The 20,728-nt window shown below is 38.3% G+C and overlaps 1 protein-coding gene and 1 pseudogene across 1 annotated transcript in view; one reads left to right on the plus strand and one right to left on the minus strand.

The window, feature by feature from the left end:
* The window catches only part of IWS1 (interacts with SUPT6H, CTD assembly factor 1), a 137,139-nt gene that overhangs the window by 43,144 nt on the left and 73,267 nt on the right, over nucleotides 1-20,728 (plus strand). Inside the window, exon 14 of the transcript XR_010410099.1 lies at nucleotides 4,924-5,108. The gene's annotated coding sequence lies outside the window, so the exon portion shown is untranslated. The remainder of the gene's footprint in view (nucleotides 1-4,923; nucleotides 5,109-20,728) is intronic.
* LOC123839166 (small ribosomal subunit protein eS12-like) lies at nucleotides 5,327-5,745 on the minus strand (annotated as a pseudogene).

The following is a 20,728-nucleotide window of genomic DNA, read 5'->3' on the forward strand; positions in this document are numbered from 1 at the left end:
GGGACAGTGAGCTGTAAAAGGCAGGTGCATAAAAATGTTACGAGGTGATTACTAATCTCTAGGTGGAGGTGGAAACAATTATTTTCTACAGTCATTTTGCTTTATATAAATAGCCTTTAAAAAAGCTTGTGAGAGCAATAAAAGCACAGCCACCTATTGAAGCAGATGTTGATGACCCTGGTCATTAAAAATTCTAAACAAGAAAGGTGAGAGTTGTGCTTTTTAAAAAAGATTTAAACTTACTGATATAGCATTTTGCCATTTGATGGGGTAAGTTCCAATTATCTGATTATTTCACCGATACGGGGTAAAACGTGCCAGATAGTAAAGTGATAATCGTAAGTGAGAAATTCAAAATGATGTGGAAGGTTCTCTTAATACTATGTTGAAGAAAAGGTTGTTTCTATATAAATGATCCTTGGTCCATGGGTTAGAAACTCTCAAACCTGGCCTAACAGAATGGCTTTTTAAAAAATTTTTAATTTTGGAAATATTTCTAACTTAGAATTCTATGTTGCAAGAATGGTAGAATAAACTCCCATAGACCCTTTCCCTATATTTAACCAATTGTTCATATTTGTAGCATTTACTGTATACATGTGAGTAACTTGCTGACAGCTTGCCTCTTGGTCCCCAAATATTTAAGCATATTTCTCTCCACAAAGACCTTTAGTTTGTTCCAGTGTTGGTGGTGGTAACATTGACCACTTGAATGGAATGATGCAGAATCATTTTTTTCCAGTTAAAATTAATTGTGGACTAATTTTAATTATTTTACATTAATTATAAATACATAAAATACACATAACATTTGACATCTTAAAGGACAGTTTTTAAGTGTACAGTTGGTGGCATTAAGTCCACTCACTTTTTTTTTTTTTTTTTCTTTTTTTTTTAATTTTTTTATTCTTATGTTAATCCCCTTACATTACAACATTAGTTTTAGATGAAGTGTTCCATGATTCATTGTTTGTGCACAACACCCAGTGCTCCATGCAGAATGTGCCCTCCTAAATACCCACCACCAGGCTAACCCATCCTCCCACCCCCCTCCCCTCTAGAACCCTGTTTGTTTTTCAGAGTCCATCGTCTCTCATGGTTCGTCTACCCCTCCGATTTCCCCCGCTTCATTCTTCCCCTCCTGCTACCTTCTTCTTCTTCTTCTTCTTTTTTTTTTTCTTAACATATATTGCATTATTTGTTTCAGAGGTACAGATCTGAGATTCAACAGTCTTGCACAATTCACAGCGCTTACCAGAGCACATACACTCCCCAGTGTCTATCACCCAGTCACCCCATCCCTCCCACCCCACCCCCCACTCCAACAACACTCAGTTTGTTTCCTGCGATTAAGAATTCCTCATATCAGTGAGAACATATGATACATGTCTTTCTCTGTTTGACTTATTTCACTCAACATAGTACCCTCCAGTTCCATCCACGTTGTTGCAAATGGCAATATCTCATTCCTTTTGATGGCTGCATAATATTCCATTGTATATATATACCACATCTTCTTTATCCATTCATCTGTCGATGGACATCTTGGCTCTTTCCACAGTTTGGCTATAGTGGACATTGCTGCTATAAACATCGGGGTGCACGTACCCCTTCGGATCCCTACTTTTGTATCTTTGGGGTAAATACCCAGTAGTGCAATTGCTGGATCATATGGTAGCTCTATTTTCAACTTTTTGAGGAACCTCCATACAGTTTTCCAGAGTGGCTGCACCAGTTTGCATTCCCACCAACAGTGTAGGAGGGTTCCCCTTTCTCCGCATCCCCGCCAACATCTGTCGTTTCCTGACTTGTTAATTTTAGCCATTCTGACTGGTGTGAGGTGATACCTCATTGAGGTTTTGATTTGGATTTCCCTGATGCTGAGCGATATTGAGCACTTTTTCATGTGTCTGTTGGCCATTTGGATGTCTTCTTTGGAAAAATGTCTGTTCATGTCTTCTGCCCATTTCTTAATTGGATTCTTTGTTCTTTGGGTGTTGAGTTTGATGAGTTCTTTATAGATTTTGGATACTAGCCCTTTATCTGATATGTCATTTGCAAATATCTTCTCCCATTCTGTCGGTTGTCTTTTGGTTTTCTTAACTGTTTCCTTTGCTTTGCAAAAGCTTTTTATCTTGATGAAGTCCCAATAGTTCATTTTTGCCCTTGCTTCCCTTGCCTTTGGCGATGTTTCTAGGAAGAAGTTGCTTCGGCTGAGGTCAAAGAGGTTGTTGCCTGTGTTCTCCTTTAGGATTTTGATGGACTCCTGTCTCACATTGAGGTCTTTCAGCCATTTGGAGTCTATTTTTGTGTGTGGTGTAAGGAAGTGGTCCAGTTTCATTCTTCTGCATGTGGCTATCCAATTTTCCCAACACCATTTGTTGAAGAGACTGTCTTTGTTCCATTGGACATTCTTTCCTGCTTTGTCGAAGATTAGTTGACCATAGAGTTGAGGGTCCATTTCTGGGCTCTCTATTCTGTTCCATTGATCTATGTGTCTGTTTTTGTGCCAGTACCATGCTGTCTTGATGATGACAGCTTTGTAATAGAGCTTGAAGTCCGGAATTGTGATGCCACCGGCTTTGCTTTTCTTTTTCAATATTCCTCTGGCTATGCGGGGTCTTTTCTGGTTCCATACAAATTTTAGGATTATTTGTTCCATTTCTTTGAAAAAAGTGGATGGTATTTTGATGGGGATTGCATTGAATGTGTAGATTGCTCTAGGTAGCATTGACATCTTCACAATATTTGTTCTTCCAATCCATGAGCATGGAACGTTTTTCCATTTCTTTGTGTCTTCCTCAATTTCTTTCATGAGTATTTTATAGTTTTCTGAGTAAAGATCCTTTGTCTCTTTGGTTAGATTTATTCCTAGGTATCTTATGGTTTTGGGTGCAATTGTAAATGGGATCGACTCCTTAATTTCTCTTTCTTCTGTCTTGTTGTTGGTGTATAGGAATGCCACTGACTTCTGTGCATTGATTTTATATCCTGCCACTTTACTGAATTCCTGTATGAGTTCTAGCAGTTTTGGGGTGGAGTCTTTTGGGTTTTCCACATAAAGTATCATATCATCTGCAAAGAGTGAGAGTTTGACTTCTTCTTTGCCAATTTGGATGCCTTTGATTTCTTTTTGTTGTCTGATTGCTGTGGCTAGGACTTCCAATACTATGTTGAATAGCAGTGGTGATAGTGGACATCCCTGCCGCGTTCCTGACCTTAGGGGGAAAGCTCTCAGTTTTTCCCCATTGAGAATAATATTTGCTGTAGGTTTTTCATAGATGGCTTTTATGATATTGAGGTATGTACCCTCTATCCCTATACTCTGAAGAGTTTTGATCAAGAAAGGATGCTGTACTTTGTCAAAAGCTTTTTCTGCATCTATTGAGAGGATCATATGATTCTTGTTCTTTCCTTTGTTAATGTACTGTATCACATTGATTGATTTGCGGATGTTGAACCAACCTTGCAGCCCAGGGATAAATCCCACTTGGTCATGGTGAATAATCCTTTTAATGTACTGTTGGATCCTATTGGCTAGTATTTTGGTGAGAATTTTTGCATCCATGTTCATCAGGGATATTGGTCTGTAATTCTCCTTTTTGATGGGGTCTTTGTCTGGTTTGGGGATCAAGGTAATGCTGGCCTCATAAAATGAGTTTGGAAGTTTTCCTTCCGTTTCGATTTTTTGGAACAGTTTCAGAAGAATAGGTATTAATTCTTCTTGAAATGTTTGGTAGAATTCCCCTGGGAAGCCATCTGGCCCTGGGCTTTTGTTTTTTGGGAGATTTTTGATGACTGCTTCAATTTCCTTAGTGGTTATAGGTCTGTTCAGGTTTTCTATTTCATCCTGGTTCAGTTTTGGTAGTTGATACAAGTCCACTCACTTTTGTTTGCAACCATCAACTGCCTTTCCTCTACAGAAATCTTTTCATCTTAAAAAATGAAACTACTCATTGGATAGTAACTCCACATTCTCTTCCTCCTGCCCCAGCCCTGGCAGTCACCATACTACTTTGTCTCTGGTTTTGGCTACTCTGTCTCATGTAAATGAAATCATACATTGTTTATCCTTTGTGACTGGTGTATTCACTTAGCATAATGTCCTCAAGTTTTATTCATTTTGAAGCATGGGTCAGAATTTCCTTCTATTTTAAGGCTGGATAATACTGTATTGTATGTATATACCATGGTTTTTTTTTTTTTTTTTTTTTAAAGATTTTATTTATTTGACAGAGAGAGATACAGCGAGAGAGGGAACACAAGCAGCGGGAGTGGGAGAGGGAGAAGCAGGCTTCCCGCAGAGCAGGGAGCCCGATGCGGGGCTCGATCCCAGGACCCTGGGATCATGACCCGAGCCGAAGGCAGACGCTTAACGACTGAGCCACCCAGGCGCCCCTGGTTTGTTTATTCATGCATCATCTGTTGATGGATATTTGGGTTGCTTTTACCTTTTGGCTGTTGTGAAAAATGCTGCCATGAATATGGGTGTGCAAATACTTCTTTGAGACCCTGCTGTGAGTTCTTTTAAGTATATACCCAGACGTAGAATTATTGGATCATATGGCGATTCTAATTTATGGAACTGCCATGCTGTTTTCCAAAACGGCTGCACCATTTTATTTCTACCGATAGTGCAAAGGGTTCTGATTTGTCCACAGCCACATCAGCACTTACTTATGTTTTGTTTTTTGGGTTATTTTTGGTTTTGTTCCTGTTTTTTTGATAGTAGCCGTCCTAATGGGTGCAAGATGGTATGTCATTGTGGTTTTGATTTGTATTTTTCTGATGATTAGTGACATTGAACATCTTTCCATATTCTTATTAGTGCTTTTGATGCCTTCTTTGGAGAATTACCTATTCAAATATTTTGCCCATTTTTATTTATTTATTTATTTATTAAATATTTTATTTATTTGACAGAGAGAGCACAGCGAGAGAGGGAACACAAGCAGGGGGAGTGGGAGAGGGAGAAGCAGGCTTCCCGCCAAGCAGGGTGCCCAATGCGGGGCTCGATCCCAGGACCCCAGGATCATGACCTGAGCCGAAGGCAGACGCTTAACCGACTGAGCCACCCAGGCGCCCCAAGTATTTTGCCCATTTTTAAAGTAAGTTGTTGGAGTTCTGTATATATTCTGGATAATAACTAATCAGATGAATGATTTGCAGATATTTTTCCCATTTTGTGGATTGCCTTTTCACTCTTTATTCCCATTGAATGGTCTTGATACCCTTGTCAAACATCATTTGGCCATGTATACAAGGGTTTATTTCTGGGCTTACTTCCATCAGTCTATCCGGCTGTCTTTGCACTAGCGTGACACTTTTAGGAACAAGAACCAAGTTTTTTATTTGTCCATTTCTTGATTTTGAAGTATTCCTGGATGACATCCTTGGCCTGAGACTCTTTGCCGTAGTCCTTAACCACCACACAACTGCAACCAACTACTTTATGGGGTTTCCCTCTCTTCATAGAGGCCTACCCATTCCCCTCATTTCTTGTCATCAACCTTAATTAGATTGATTTTGGTGTTCAGCACAAAGGGCCTCCACCAATTTGACATATATAAACTCATCACAGTGGGATGCAAGCACACAAAGATGGGTTTAGCGCCTGACTAAGGCTTTGGCAGCTTTGTGAATTTCATGTGCTAGGCCATTGTGGATGAGGGTGGTTTTCAGCACCTCTTGCAAAGCAGTATTAACATCCATTACACCTTCAGCAGCAATGCCTTCCTCAGCCATGGTGGTGGGCTAGGGTAGAGCCCAATCTTGAGTGTACCTGAAACCCTGCCTCTGAGCAGCTTGGTGGTGGCAGGGAAAGAGCATGACACTGTTTTGACTACTATAGCTTTGTAAATTTTGAAATCCAGAATTGTGAGTCCTCCAACTTTGTTCTTTTTCAAGATTGTTTTGGCTGTTTGGGGTCCTTTGAGATTTCATATGAATTTTAGGATGGATTATTGTTTCTTCAAGAAACATCATTGGGATGTTGACAAGGACTGCATTGGTTCTATAGATCACTTTGGGTAGTATTGACATTTTAACAATATGAAGTCTTCCAGTCTATGAACACACGATGTCTTTCTGTATAATCTCATTTCTTTGAGCAACACTTCAGGGTCTATTCTATAGACATTTTCTTTGTAGTTATGGCAATTACTTCTAACATGCTAAGTTATAAATATTTTTAAATAATTTCAATCACATACAAAAACTACTTTGTAGTCGGCCTGCCTTTATGTTATTGATGTCACAAATCACTATATGTATATACAGAATATATATATTGTGTACCCACTAACATGGATTTACAGTTATTTTTTATGCTTTTCTACTTTAAATCCTGTAAAAGAAGTTACAATACTGGGTTTTATATTTGTCCATGTATTTACCTCTACTGGAAAAATTCACATTTTTGTTTGGCTTTGAGTTACTAGTATCCTTTCAACCTGGAGGACCACCTTTAGCATTTCTTGAAGATAGCCAGGGACATGCAATAAAGGGCCATGTCCCTTTAATGACAGTTTACAGATTAAACAAATTGAACAAATCAGAATTTTCTAACTTACTCTCCTGACAGACTGGCTGCAAATGGGCTTTGAAATCCTTGTTTTTACTCTCATAGGATTCTGGGGCTTTAAAATGCTTTATCATGGGCAAAAACTGAGGCATAATGCATTTACATATAACTAAAATTTTAAAGCAACATGGGCCCAAGGGATGGATTATTACATTATGAGCCAAAGATAACCTCTTGTAGATTGGCCCTGTGTTGTCTAGCTTATTAATAGCAGCCTGTGACCCGTTAGCTCAAAAGCCTGTGGATGCCAAACTCAGATTTTACTCTTGCAAGAGTTTTGAACATAGCTCAAATAAGCAGATTTTTAGCCATTCGCAGGCTATCTGCTTTGTATACCCCAGGAAACTACACCTAACATCTGCTAGCCATAGATAAAATAAACCCAGTAGCTATAAAAGACTGCCCTTCAGAGCACCATGTTCTAGAGACTCTCAGTGTTGCTACTGAGTGACATCATCTAAACACACAAGCATGCTCTGTGCTCTTCCTCTTCTCCTTCTGGCTGGACAGTTTCATCCTGTGAAGGACTTCCCTCATCATGCCAACCTGTCCAGGTGTTAGCCAAATAAAGTTCACTATGTGCTACTGCCACCTGGTGGTCATATCTTTTTCTGTGCTCAACCCCCAAATTCCTCCAACTCGTGGTCTAGACAGTTACCAGGTTTATGGATCTTTTCAAATACCAGTTTGGGGTTTTATTATTTTTCTCTGTTGTTTTTCTGTTTTCTATTTAATTGGCTTCTGTTGTAATCTTTATTATTTCCTTATTCTTCTTAATTTGTATTTCATTTATCCTTCTTTAGTTTCCTAAGGTAGAACAGCAATCATAGATTTGGGATCTTTCTTCTTTTCCAATAGAGGTGTTTAGTGTTATAAAAATTTCCCTCTAAATACTGTTTCAGCTGCATCCCACAAATTTTGATATATTGTGTTTTCATTTTCATTCAAGTCAAAATACTTTCTCATTTCCTTTTGAATTAATTTATTTGACTCACATGTTATTTAGAAGTGTGGTATTTAGTTTCCAATATTTGGGGAATTTTCCACATTTTTGTCATTTACTTATAATTTAACGCCATTATAGTCAGAGAACATACTTAGTATGGTATGAATAACTTTACAGTTTTGAGTTGTTTAATGGCATAGAATAGGATCTACTATGGTAAGCATTTTTTGTGTACTTGAATACAATGTGTATTTGCTGTGGTTGGAGGAGTGTTCCACAAATGTCAACTAGGTCAAGTAGGTTGGTAGTGTTCTAGTTTTGTATATCTACTGATTTTTATTCTACTTGTTCTGTCAAATATTGAGAGGGGTATTGAAATCTCTGACTATAATTGTGGATGTGTTTATTTCTTTCTATTACATAAATTTTTGCTTCATGTATTTTGAAGCTCTATTATCAGGTGCATTAATGTTTAGGATTATTATGTCATCTTGACAAATTGGCTTTTCTCTTTGTCATTATGAAGTTGTCCTTCTTATCCCTGGTTATATTCTTTGCTTTGAAATCTACTTTGTCTGTTATTAATATAGTCACCCAATTTTCTTTTGATAATATTATTGTGGTGTGTATTTTTCCATTCTTTTACTTTTACCCTATTTGTTTCTTTGTGTTTAATTTTTTAAAATTTATTTATTTGAGAGAGAGTGAAAGCAAGAGAGATCACAGAAGGAGAGGGAGAAGCAGACTCCTCGCTGAGTGGAGAGCCCAACGAGGAGTTCGATCCCAGGATTCTAGGATCATGACCTGAGCTGAAGGCAGACGCTTAACTGACTGAGCCACCCAGACACCCCAGTTTTTTTGTGTGTGTTTAAAGTAGGCCTCTTGTAGGCAATTTGAGCCTTACTTTTCATCCAATCTGACAATCTCTGCCCTTGTCATTTGAATATTTAGACCTTCACATTTAATGTGATAGTTGATGTGATAAGATTTAAATCTACCATAGTGCTATTTATTTTCTAGCTATTTATCTCATCTATTCTTTTTCCTCTTTTTGTGTGTGTGGGGGACACTTGTTTTAGATTAATTGAATATAGTTTTATAATTCCACATTATCTTCTTTGTTGATTTATTAGCTATAACCTTTTTGAGGCACTTCTTTAGGATTTAGAGTATAGATTCCTAATTTATGTCAGTCTGCTGACACATGGCACTCTAACAGTATACGTCTTTTTCTCTTCCCCCAGCCTTTGTGCTATTGTTATACATTTTATTTTTACATGTTCTTAATTCCATGTATTAGTTTGGTAAGACTGCCATAACAAAGTACTTCAAGCTGAGTTACTTAAACCATAGAAATTTATCATATCACAGTTCTCGAAGCTGGAAGTCCAAGATCGAAGTGTGGACAGGGCCATATACCCTCTGAAGGTGCTAGGGAAGGATCTGGTCCAGGACTCTTTCTCAGTTTATGGTAGCTCCTTTGCTGTGGCAGCATAACTCAGTCTTCACATGTCATTCTTCCTGTGTGCATTTCTTTGTCTAAATTTCCCCTTTTTTGGGTGGCTCAGTTGGTTAAGTGTCTGCCTTTGGCTCAGGTCATGATCCCCGAGTCCAGGGATTGAGCCCCAGGTTGGGCTCCCTGCTCAACTGGGAGCCTGCTTCTCCCTCTCTCTCTGTTCCTCCCCTGCTCGTGCTCTCTCTCTTGCTCACTCTCTCAAATAAAATCTTTAAAAAAATAAATAAATAAATAAATTTCCCCTTTTTATAAGGATGCCAGTTATATTGGATTAGAGACCCACCCTACTCCAACCAGTTAAGACCTCATCCTAACTTAACTAATTACATCAGCAATGATCCTGTTTCCAGATAAGGTTACCTCTGGAGGTACTGGGGATTAGTACTTCAACATACGAATTTTTTTTTTTAAGATTTTATTTATTTATTTGACAGAGAGACACAGCCAGAGAGGGAACACAAGCAGTGGGAGTGGGAGAAGCAGGCTTCCCGCCAAGCAGGGAGCCCGATGTGGGGCTCGATCCCAGGACCCTGGGATCATGACCTGAGCCGAAGGCAGACGCTTAACAACTGAGCCACCCAGGTGCCCCAACATATGAATTTTAAAGAACATAATTCTCAACCCATAATAGCACAAATATATTATTATTATACTGCTTTAAACAACTCATTATTTTTTAAAGAAACTTCAAAATAAGAAATAAAATCTTTTATACTTGCAAGTATCAGCACTTCACCTTTTTGTTTTTTTTTAAGATTTTATTTATTTATTTGAGAGAGAGAGAATGAGAGACAGCATGAGAGGGAGGAGGGTCAGAGGGAGAAGCAGACTCCCTGCCGAGCAGGGAGCCCGATGCGGGACTCCAGGATCATGACCTGAGCCGAAGGCAGTCGCTTAACCAACTGAGCCACCCAGGCGCCCTCAGCACTTCACCTTTTTAATTGCCAAATAAATACTCTATTAAATGGCTGTATCACATTTTATTTATTTAAGAGTATATGGATATTTGGGTTGTTTCCACTTTTGAGCTAATTTGAATAATGTTATTATGAATATTTGTGTACAAGTTATTATGTACAAGGACATGTATTTTTTGTCTCTTGGATAGATATGTAAGAGTAGAATTTCTGGCTCATATAATTTAACTACTGAGGAACTTTTTTCTTTTTTCTTTCTTTTTTTTTTAAAGATTTTATTTATTTATTTGAGAGAGAGAGAATGAGAGAGAGCACATGAGAGGGGGGAGGGTCAGAGGGAGAAGCAGACTCCCCGCCGAGCAGGGAGCCCGATGCGGGACTCGATCCAGGGACTCCAGGATCATGACCTGAGCCGAAGGCAGTCGCTTAACCAACTGAGCCACCCAGGCGCCCGAGGAACTTTTTTCTACAGTGGCTGTATAATTTCACATTCCCACCAACAATGTATGAGGGCTTCAATTTTTCCATATCCTTTCCAACAGTTGTTACTATCTTCTTAATGCTTTTGATTTGCATTTTCCTGATAGCTAATAATATTTGAGACTTATTGACCATTTGTATATCTTCTTTGGAGAAATGTCTATTCAGATAATTTGCACATTTTTAATTGTTTTTTTTGTCTTTCTATGGAGTTATAAAAGTTCTTTATATGCTCTAGATATCAGTCGCTTATGAGATATATGATTTGCCAAAATGTTCTCCCATTCGATGAGTTATCATTTCACTTTGAAGCATAAAAGGTTTTAATTTTAATGGAATTCAGTTTATTTTTTCTTTTGTTTCTCATGCTTTTGGTGTCATTTTGCTTTATGCGCAGCACAATATTGGGTTTTACTTTGTGATCTAATCTGAATTTTTTTCTCTTAATTGATGAATTAAATTCACTTACCTTTATTGATTTGACAGATATTTTTTGGTTTTTTTATTGTAATTCTTTTGATACTAATAAAAGTTTGTGTTATCATTCTATTTGCTTCCTTTATATGAAAGCTTTATATAATACCGTTGTCTCCTCCCTTGAAAGTTCCAGTATATCTTGGATCCCACAGTTTTCTTGTTCTTATAGGATTATTTCTTGTCCTTAAAGGGTTATTTTGCAAGAGTATAGTAACTTCTTTGAGAAAAGGTCTTGGGAAGAAAACTGAGACCTGCACATCTGAAAATGACTTTAGTTTGCCTTCAAATTTGATTCATCATTTGGCAGGTTTTAGAGTTCAAGATACAAGATAATTTTCCCCCAAATTTTTGAAGATCTTGTCAATCTTTTCTAGTATCCGATGTTGCTAAAAAAGAAATTTGCTTATTCCTTTAAAGGTGACCTTTTAAAAAAATCTCTCTAGAAGTTTTCTGGATTATTTGTCTCTAATCAGAAAGTTCACAAGAGTGTGTATAGGTGTGGGTCTTTTTTTTTTTTTTTGAAAGAGGGAGAAGCGGGCTTCCTGCTCAGCAGGGAGCTCAATCCCAGACTCTGGGATCATGACCTGAGCCAAAGGCAGATGCTTAACCAGCTGAGCCACCCAGGTGCCCTAGGTCCTTTTCTATTCATTTGCTTGGTGCTTGAAGGGCTCTTTCAATTTGAAGACATCTCCTCAGTTCTGGGACATTTTCTTCTATTATTTCTTCAGTGACTTCCAGTCTTTCATTTTTTTTATTTTTCTGTTCTCTCTTTCTGGTATGCCTATTAGATGCTGGACATCTGTGTTTATGCATTTTTTCTTCTTATGGACATTGAGATTTCCTCAACTTTATTTTTCAACTCTTTACTCATGGTAATTATTTTTTTATTTCTAAGTTCTCTTTGTTGTCCTCTGTTTCATTTTTTACAAACAGACTTTATTTTCAAAAACCATTTTAGATTTACAGAAAAACTGAGAAGATAGTACAGACAGTTCCTGCATACTCCACATCCAGTTTATTTACATCTTACATTAGTGTGGTACATTTGTTACATTTAATGAACCAATTTTGATACATTATTGTTAACTGAAGTCCATACTTTATTCAGATTTCCTTAATTTTTTTTATCTAATCTCCTTTTCTGCTTCAGAATCCCATCCAGGATATATTACAGTTAGTCATCATGTCTTCTTAGGCTCCTCTTGACTATGATAGTTTCTCAAACTTCCTTTGTTTTTGATGACCTTGACAGTTTTGAGGAGTGCTGGTCAGGTGTTTGTAGACTGTTCCTGTACTGGAATTTGTCTGGTGTTTTCCTCATGGTTAGGCTGCTGTTACTGGTTTTGGGGAGGAAGGCCATGGAGGTAAAGCACCATTTTCATCACATCATATCAAGGCAACATATTATCATCTTGATCACCTGGCTGACATAGTATATGCCATGTTTTCCACTATAAAGCTATTCCTTTCTCCCTTTTCTATAGTGTACTTTTGGGCAGGAAATCACTATCTCCAGCCCACACTTAAGGAGTGGGGAATTATGCTCCACTTCCTGAGGGTAAAGTATCTACAGAAATTATTTTGAATTTTTCTGCATAGGAGATTTGTATCCCCCATTTTTAATTTATCTAATCATTTATGTCAATGTAGACTCTCAGAGTATTTATTTTATATTTTGGGTTGTAATCCAGTACTACTTTATTTTGTTGTTCCACTGATCTGGCTTTGGCCATTGGGAGCTCTTTCAGTTGGCTCCTGTGTCCCTTTGATATAACCTCATCTGTGTGTGTGTGCGTGTGTGTGTGTGTGTTTGATGAGCAATTCCTTCCTTTCAGGCATTGTAAGATGCTGCAAGCTCATCTTGGATATTTCTTACTCCAGCTGTAGAATCACCCATTTCTCCAAAGATCTCTGGTTCTTGTTATTGGAGGATGGTATTAGAAACCAAGATCTGGGCATTAAGTGTGCTTGTTGCTACTGGGGTGTTGTTGCATCTAGGTCTTCTCTGCTGACAGAGCAAGGATATATGTGTGCATGTACTAACCTGTGTGTATAAACAGATCTCTAAATATTTCTGTATGTAACCATCTGTATCTGTGTTAAGCTACGCATGAGTTCATACTGGTGTTCTCTACTCTATTGCCATATGGATTATTCTAACCTTTCCTCTTCCTTATCTGTAAACTCCAAGTCTACCAGTGAGGAATCTGGATTTCACTCCCTGTCATCCCTTTACAGTTCAATTCTAGAATATATAGAGAGCAATATCAGAATTGCTAACTCATTCACCTCTAGGAAACAACTTTATCAACAAAAGTATAGTGCTTACATGCAGTCCTTTTTGCCTTTAGTCTTACAGACTCCACTCATTTCCAAAGTTATGTAGGTCAGCACCTTTACTCCAACCCCCTTCAGTGAGGTTGTTTCATACATTAGTAATACATTAGATTTTTTTGGTCACAGTCTGTATTCCATCATAGGATTTTCCCAACCTCCTAAACAATTTTTTAAATTTGCATACTGTAAAGTCCTATGGGTTTTGACAAATGAATAGTGTCATGTATCCATCATTTCAGTATTATAGTAGTAGTGTAGTTTCACAGCCCTAAAAAATCCCTTTTGCTTCATCCATTTAACCTCCTTAGTTGGACTCATACAGTAAGTAGCATTTTCAGACTGACTTATTTCAATTAGCATTTAAGGTTCATCCATATCTTTTGATGGCTTGATGGCTCATTTTCAAATACCAAAATAATATTCCATTTATGGTCATAGCACAATTTGTTTATTTGTTTACCTATTGAAGGATAGCTTAGTTGTTTCTATTTTTTGGCAAATATAAATAAAGCTGCTATAAATATGTCTATGTAGGTTTTGCTTGGACATAAGTTTTCAAATCAGTTGGGTAAATATCTAGGAGCACAATTGCTAGATCATGTGGTAAGGCTATGATTAGCTTTGTAAGAAACTGCCAATCTACCTTCCAAAGTGGCTGCACTATTTTGCATTCCCACCAGCAATGAATGAAATTTCCCGTTGCTCCACATCCTTGATAGCATTTGTTGTGGTCAGTTCTTTGGATTCCAGCCATTCTAATAGGTGTGTAATGGTATCTCGTTGTTTTAATTTGAAATTCACTAATGGCATATATGTTCAGCACCCTTTCATATGCTTATTTGCCACTTGTATATTTTCTATGATGAGGTGTCTATTTAGATGTTTTGCCCATTTTTAAAATTGGGTCTCTATTTCATTTTTTTTTATTCTTATGTTAATCCCCATACATTACATCATTAGTTTTAGATGTAGTGTTCCATGATTCATTGTTTGTGCATAACACCCAGTGCTCCATGCAGAATGTGCCCTCCTCAATACCCATCACCAGGCTAACCCATCCTCCCACCCCCCTCCCCTCTAGAACCCTCCGTTTGTTTTTCAGAGTCCATCGTCTCTCATGGTTCGTCTACCCCTCCGATTTCCCCCCCTTCATTCTTCCCCTCCCGCTACCTTCTTCTTCTTTTTTTTTCTTCTTAACATATATTGCATTATTTGTTTCAGAGGTACAGATCTGAGATTCAACAGTCTTGCACAATTCACAGTGCTTACCAGAGCACATACCCTCCCTAGTGTCTATCACCGAGTCACCCCATCCCTCCCACCCCACCCCCCACTCCAGCAACCCTCAGTTTGTTTCCTGAGATTAAGAATTCCTCATATCAGTGAGGTCATATGATACATGTCTTTCTCTGTTTGACTTATTTCGCTCAACATAATACCCTCCAGTTCCATCCACGTCGTTGCAGATGGCAAGATCTCATTCCTTTTGATGGCTGCATAATATTCCATTGTATATATATACCACTTCTTCTTTATCCATTCATCTGTCGATGGACATCTTGGCTCTCCACAGTTTGGCTGTTGTGGACATTGCTGCTATAAACATCGGGGTGCACGTACCCTTTTGGATCCCTACTTTTGTATCTTTGGGGTAAATACCCAGTAGTGCAATTGCTGGATCATATGGTAGCTCTATTTTCAACTTTTTGAGGAACCTCCATACTGTTTTCCAGAGTGGCTGCACCAGCTTGCATTCCCACCAGCAGTGTAGGAGGGTTCCCCTTTCTCCGCATCCCCGCCAACATCTGTCGTTTCCTGACTTGTTAATTTTAGCCATTCTGACTGGTGTGAGGTGGTATCTCATTGAGGTTTTGATTTGGATTTCCCTGATGCCGAGTGATATTGAGCACTTTTTCATGTGTCTGTTGGCCATTTGGATGTCTTCTTTGGAAAAATGTCTGTTCATGTCTTCTGCCCATTTCTTGATTGGATTCTTTGTTCTTTGGGTGTTGAGTTTGATGAGTTCTTTATAGATTTTAGATACTAGCCCTTTATCTGATATGTCATTTGCAAATATCTTCTCCCATTCTGTTGGTTGTCTTTTGGTTTTGTTGACTGTTTCCTTTGCTTTGCAAAAGCTTTTTATCTTGATGAAGTCCCAATAGTTCATTTTTGCCCTTGCTTCCCTTGCCTTTGGCAATGTTTCTAGGAAGAAGTTGCTTCGGCTGAGGTCAAAGAGGTTGCTGCCTGTGTTCTCCTTTAGGATTTTGATGGACTCCTGTCTCACATTGAGGTCTTTCAACCATCTGGAGTCTATTTTTGTGTGTGGTGTAAGGAAATGGTCCAGTTTCATTCTTCTGCATGTGGCTATCCAATTTTCCCAACACCATTTGTTGAAGAGACTGTCTTTGTTCCATTGGACATTCTTTCCTGCTTTGTCAAAGATGAGTTGACCATAGAGTTGAGGGTCCATTTCTGGGCTCTCTATTCTGTTCCATTGATCTATGTGTCTGTTTTTGTGCCAGTACCATGCTGTCTTGATGATGACAGCTTTGTAATAGAGCTGGAGGTCCGGAATTGTGATGCCGCCGGCTTTGCTTTTCTTTTTCAACATTCCTCTGGCTATGCGGGGTCTTTTCTGGTTCCATACAAATTTTAGGATGATTTGTTCCATTTCTTTGAAAAAAGTGGATGGTATTTTGATGGGGATTGCATTGAATGTGTAGATGGCTCTAGGTAGCATTGACATCTTCACAATATTTTTTCTTCCAATCCATGAGCATGGAATGTTTTTCCATTTCTTTGTGTCTTCTTCAATTTCTTTCATGAGTATTTTATAGTTTTCTGAGTACAGATCCTTTGTCTCTTTGGTTAGATTTATTCCTAGGTATCTTATGGTTTTGGGTGCAATTGTAAATGGGATCGACTCCTTAATTTCTCTTTATTCTGTCTTGTTGTTGGTGTATAGGAATGCCACTGACTTCTGTGCATTGATTTTATATCCTGCCACTTTACTGAATTCCTGTATGAGTTCTAGCAGTTTTGGGGTGGAGTCTTTGGGTTTTTCCACATAAAGTATCATATCATCTGCAAAGAGTGAGAGTTTGACTTCTTCTTTGCCGATTTGGATGCCTTTTATTTCTTTTTGTTGTCTGATTGCTGTGGCTAGGACTTCCAATACTATGTTGAATAGCAGTGGTGATAGTGGACATCCCTGCCGCGTTCCTGACCTTAGGGGGAAAGCTCTCAGTTTTTCCCCATTGAGAATGATATTCGCTGTAGGTTTTTCAGAGATGGCTTTTATGATATTGAGGTATGTACCCCCTCTATGCCTATACTCTGAAGAGTTTTGATCAAGAAAGGATGCTGTACTTTGTCAAAAGCTTTTTCTGCATCTATTGAGAGGATCATATGATTCTTGTTCTTTCTTTTGTTAATGTATTGTATCACATTGATTGATTTGCAGATGTTGAACCAACCTTGCAGCCCAGGGATAAATCCCACTTGGTCGTGGTGAATAATCCTTTTAATTTACTGTTGGATCCTATTGGCTAGTATTTTGGTGAGAATTTTTGCATCCATGTTCATCAAGGATATTGGTCTATAATTCTCCTTTTTGATGGGGTCTTTGTCTGGTTTTGGGATCAAGGTAATGCTGGCCTCATAAAATGAGTTTGGAAGTTTTCCTTCCATTTCTATTTTTTGGAACAGTTTCAGAACAATAGGTATTAATTCTTTAAATGTTTGGTAGAATTCCCCTGGGAAGACATCTGGCCCTGGGCTTTTGTTTTTTGGGAGATTTTTGATGACTGCTTCAATTTCCTTAGTGGTTATAGGTCTGTTCAGATTTTCTATTTCTTCCTGGTTCAGTTTTGGTAGTTGATACATCTCTAGGAATGCATCCATTTCTTCCAGGTTATCTAATTGGCTGGCCTAGAGTTGCTCATAATATGTTCTTATAATTGTTTGTATTTCTTTGGTGTTGGTGGTGATCTCTCCTCTTTCATTCATGATTTTGTTGATTTGGGTCATTTCTCTTTTCTTTTTGATAAGTCTGGCCAGGGGTTTATCAATCTTCTTAATTCTTTCAAAGAACCAGCTCCTAGTTTCGTTGATCTGTTCTACTGTTCTTTTAGTTTCTATTTCATTGATTTCTGCTCTGATCTTCATTATTTCTCTTCTCCTGCTGGGTTTAGGCTTTATTTGCTGTTCTTTCTCCAGTTCCTTTAGGTGTAGGGTTAGGTTGTGTACTTGAGACCTTTCTTGTTTCTTGAGAAAGGCTTGTATTGCTATATACTTTCCTCTTAGGACTGCCTTTGCTGCATCCCAAAGATTTTGAATAGTTGTGTTTTCATTTTCATTGGTTTCCATGTATTTTTTTAATTCTTCTTTAGTTTCCTGGTTGACCCATTCATTCTTCAGTAGGATGCTCTTTAGCCTCCATGTATTTGAGTTCTTTCTGAATTTCCTCTTGTGATTGAGTTCTAGTTTCAAAGCATTGTGGTCTGAAAATAGGCAGGGAATGATCCCAATCTTTTGGTACCAGTTGAGACCTGATTTATGACCTAGGATGTGATCTATTCTGGAGAATGTTCCATGGGGACTAGAGAAGAATGTGTATTCCGTTGCTTTGGGATGGAATGTTCTGAATATGTCTGTGAAGTCCATTTGGTCCAGTGTGTCATTTAAAGTCTTTATTTCCTTGTTGATCTTTTGGTTAGATGATCTGTCCATTTCAGTGAGGGGGGTGTTAAAGTCCCCCACTATTATTGTATTGTTATCGATGTGTTTCTTTGCTTTTGTTATTAATTGGCTTATATAATTGGCTGCTCCCATGTTAGGGGCATAGATATTTACAATTGTTAGATCTTCTTGTTGGATAGACCCTTTAAGTAGGATATAATGTCCTTCCTCATCTCTTATTACAGTCTTTGGTTTAAAATCTAATTTGTCTGATATAAGGATTGCCACCCCAGCTTTCTTTTGGTGTCCATTAGCATGGTCAATGGTTTTCCACCCCCTCACTTTCAGTCTGGGGGTGTCTTTGGGTCTAAAATGAGTCTCTTGCAGACAGCATATCGATGGGTCTTGTTTTTTAATCCAGTCTGATAGCCTGTGTCTTTTGATTGGGGCATTTAGCCCATTTACATTCAGGGTAACTATTGAAAGATAGGAATTTAGTGCCATTGTATTGCCTGTAAGGTGACTGTTACTGTATATTGTCTGTGTTCCTTTCTGGTCTATGTTGCTTTTAGGGTCTCTCTTTGCTTAGAGGACCCCTTTCAAGATTTCTTGTAGGGCTGGTTTTGTGTTTTCAAATTCCTTTAGTTTTTGTTTGTCCTGGAAGCTTTTTATCTCTCCTTCAATTTTCAATGACAGCCTAGCTGAATATAGTATCCTTGGCTGCATATTTTTCTCATTTAGTGCTCTGAATATATCCTGCCAGTCCTTTCTGGCCTGCCAGGTCTCTGTGGATAGGTCTGTTGCCAATCTAATGTTTCTACCATTGTGGGTTACATATCTCTTCTCCCGAGCTGCTTTCAGGATTTTCTCTTTGTCTATGAGACTTGTAAGTTTTACTATTAGATGTCGGGGTGTTGACCTATTTTTATTGATTTTGAGAGGGGTTCTCTGTGCTTCCTGCATTTTGATGCCTGTTTCCTTCCCCAAATTAGGGAAGTTCTCTGCTATAATTTGCTCCATTATACCTTCTGCCCCTCTCTCTCTTTCTTCTTCTTCTGGGATCCCAATTATTCTAATGTTGTTTCGTCTTATGGTATCGCTTATCTCTCGAATTCTGCCCTCGTGATCCAGTAGTTGTTTATCTCTCTTTTTCTCAGCTTCTTTATTTTCCATCATTTGGTCTTCTATATCACTGATTCTCTCTTCTGCCTCATTTATCCTAGCAGTTAGCACCCCCATTTTTGATTGCACCTCATTAATAGCCTTTTTGATTTCTACTTGGTTAGAGTTTAGTTCTTTTACTTCTCCAGAAAGGGTTTCTCTAATAACTTCCATATTTTTTTCAAGCCCAGCTAGTATCTTTAAAGTGATGATTCTGAACTCTAGATCTGACATTGTACTAATGTCTGTATTGAGTAGGTCCCTGGCAGTCGGTACTACCTCTTGTTCTTTTTGTTGAGGTGATTTTTTCCGTCTTTTCATTTTGTGCAGAGGAGAATAGATTAATGAGAGAACAAAATGCTAGCAGAGTAACAATGTCCCCAGAAAATATACTCTAAACAAATCAGAAAAGACCTGAAGCAGTGGGAAAAGAAAGGGAAAGAGAGAAAAAAGAAAAAGAAAAAAAAAAGAAAAAGATAAAGATAAAGATAAAAACAAACAAAAACAAACAAAACAAAACAACAACAACAAAAAAAACCAGAATGTGATCAAATATGATCATGCTGGTATATAGATCAGTGCCACACACTAGATTTGGGGTGTATTTTGGTCTTTTAGAAGAAAGTGCCTCCCAAAATTTTGAAGAAAGAAAAACTTATATATGGACAAAAATAAGGGTTGATATGATGAAGGGATGGAATATGACTGTAAAGATGGAAATTATAAAAAATTTTATAAAAGGAATTGATAAGAAGTTGTTTGAAAAAAGAAAGAAGAAGATTTAAAAAAAGAAAAAAGAAAAAAAAAGAGAGAGAATGTGATCAGGCAGGGGAGTAGAAAAAACCATATACTAGAGATTTAGGCTATATTTTAATCTGTTAGAAGAAACTATCTCAAAAATTTAAAGAGAGAACAACTTATATATATATGCCAAAAATACGGGTAACTACTATGAAGGGATAGAATATGACTGTAAAAATGAAAAATAAAAATGTTTTTTAAAAAAAGGGATTGATAAGACATTGGTTGAAAAAGGGAAAAAGAAAAATTCAAAAAAAAAAAAAAAGAAAAAAGAAAAAAAGACAGTTAAAAAAAATTAACTTTGAAAGACTAAAGAATCATGGTAAAAAAGCCATGAATTCTATGTGCAGTATTCCTCTAGCGCTGGAGTTCTGCTGTTCTCATTGATCGGTAAACTTGGTCTTGGCTGGCTGTTCTCCCTGATCTTCTGGGGAGGGGCCTGTTGCCGTAGTTTCCAAATGTCTTTGCCGGAGGTGGAATTGCCCCGCCCTTGCCCCCTCCCGGCTAAGTAATCTGCTCGGGTTTGCTCTCTGGAGCTTTTGTTCCCTGCGAGCTTTCCGTATAGCTTTGGAGGCAGAGAGTGAAAATGGCGGCCTCCCAATCTCTGCCCCGGAGGAGCCGAGAACTCAGGGCCCCGCTCCTCAGTGAGCCCCCAGAGAAAAGCCATCAGTCACTCTCGTCTCCCCGGTCTCCGGCCGCACTCCGTGCTCACCCGGCCTGTGACCGCGCGTTTCTATCTCTGGCACCTGACTCCGGGTGGAGTCTCCAAACCCAGCAGATCCCTGTGGTGCACTCCCGTGCGGTTCCTCCCGGGGGAGGAAGGTGAG

The sequence above is a fragment of the Mirounga angustirostris genome, unplaced genomic scaffold, assembly GCF_029215605.1.
Source record: "Mirounga angustirostris isolate CCGP_5_RB_7025 unplaced genomic scaffold, mMirAng1.0.hap1 SCAF_3, whole genome shotgun sequence".
Classification (NCBI taxonomy): Eukaryota; Metazoa; Chordata; class Mammalia; order Carnivora; family Phocidae; genus Mirounga; species Mirounga angustirostris.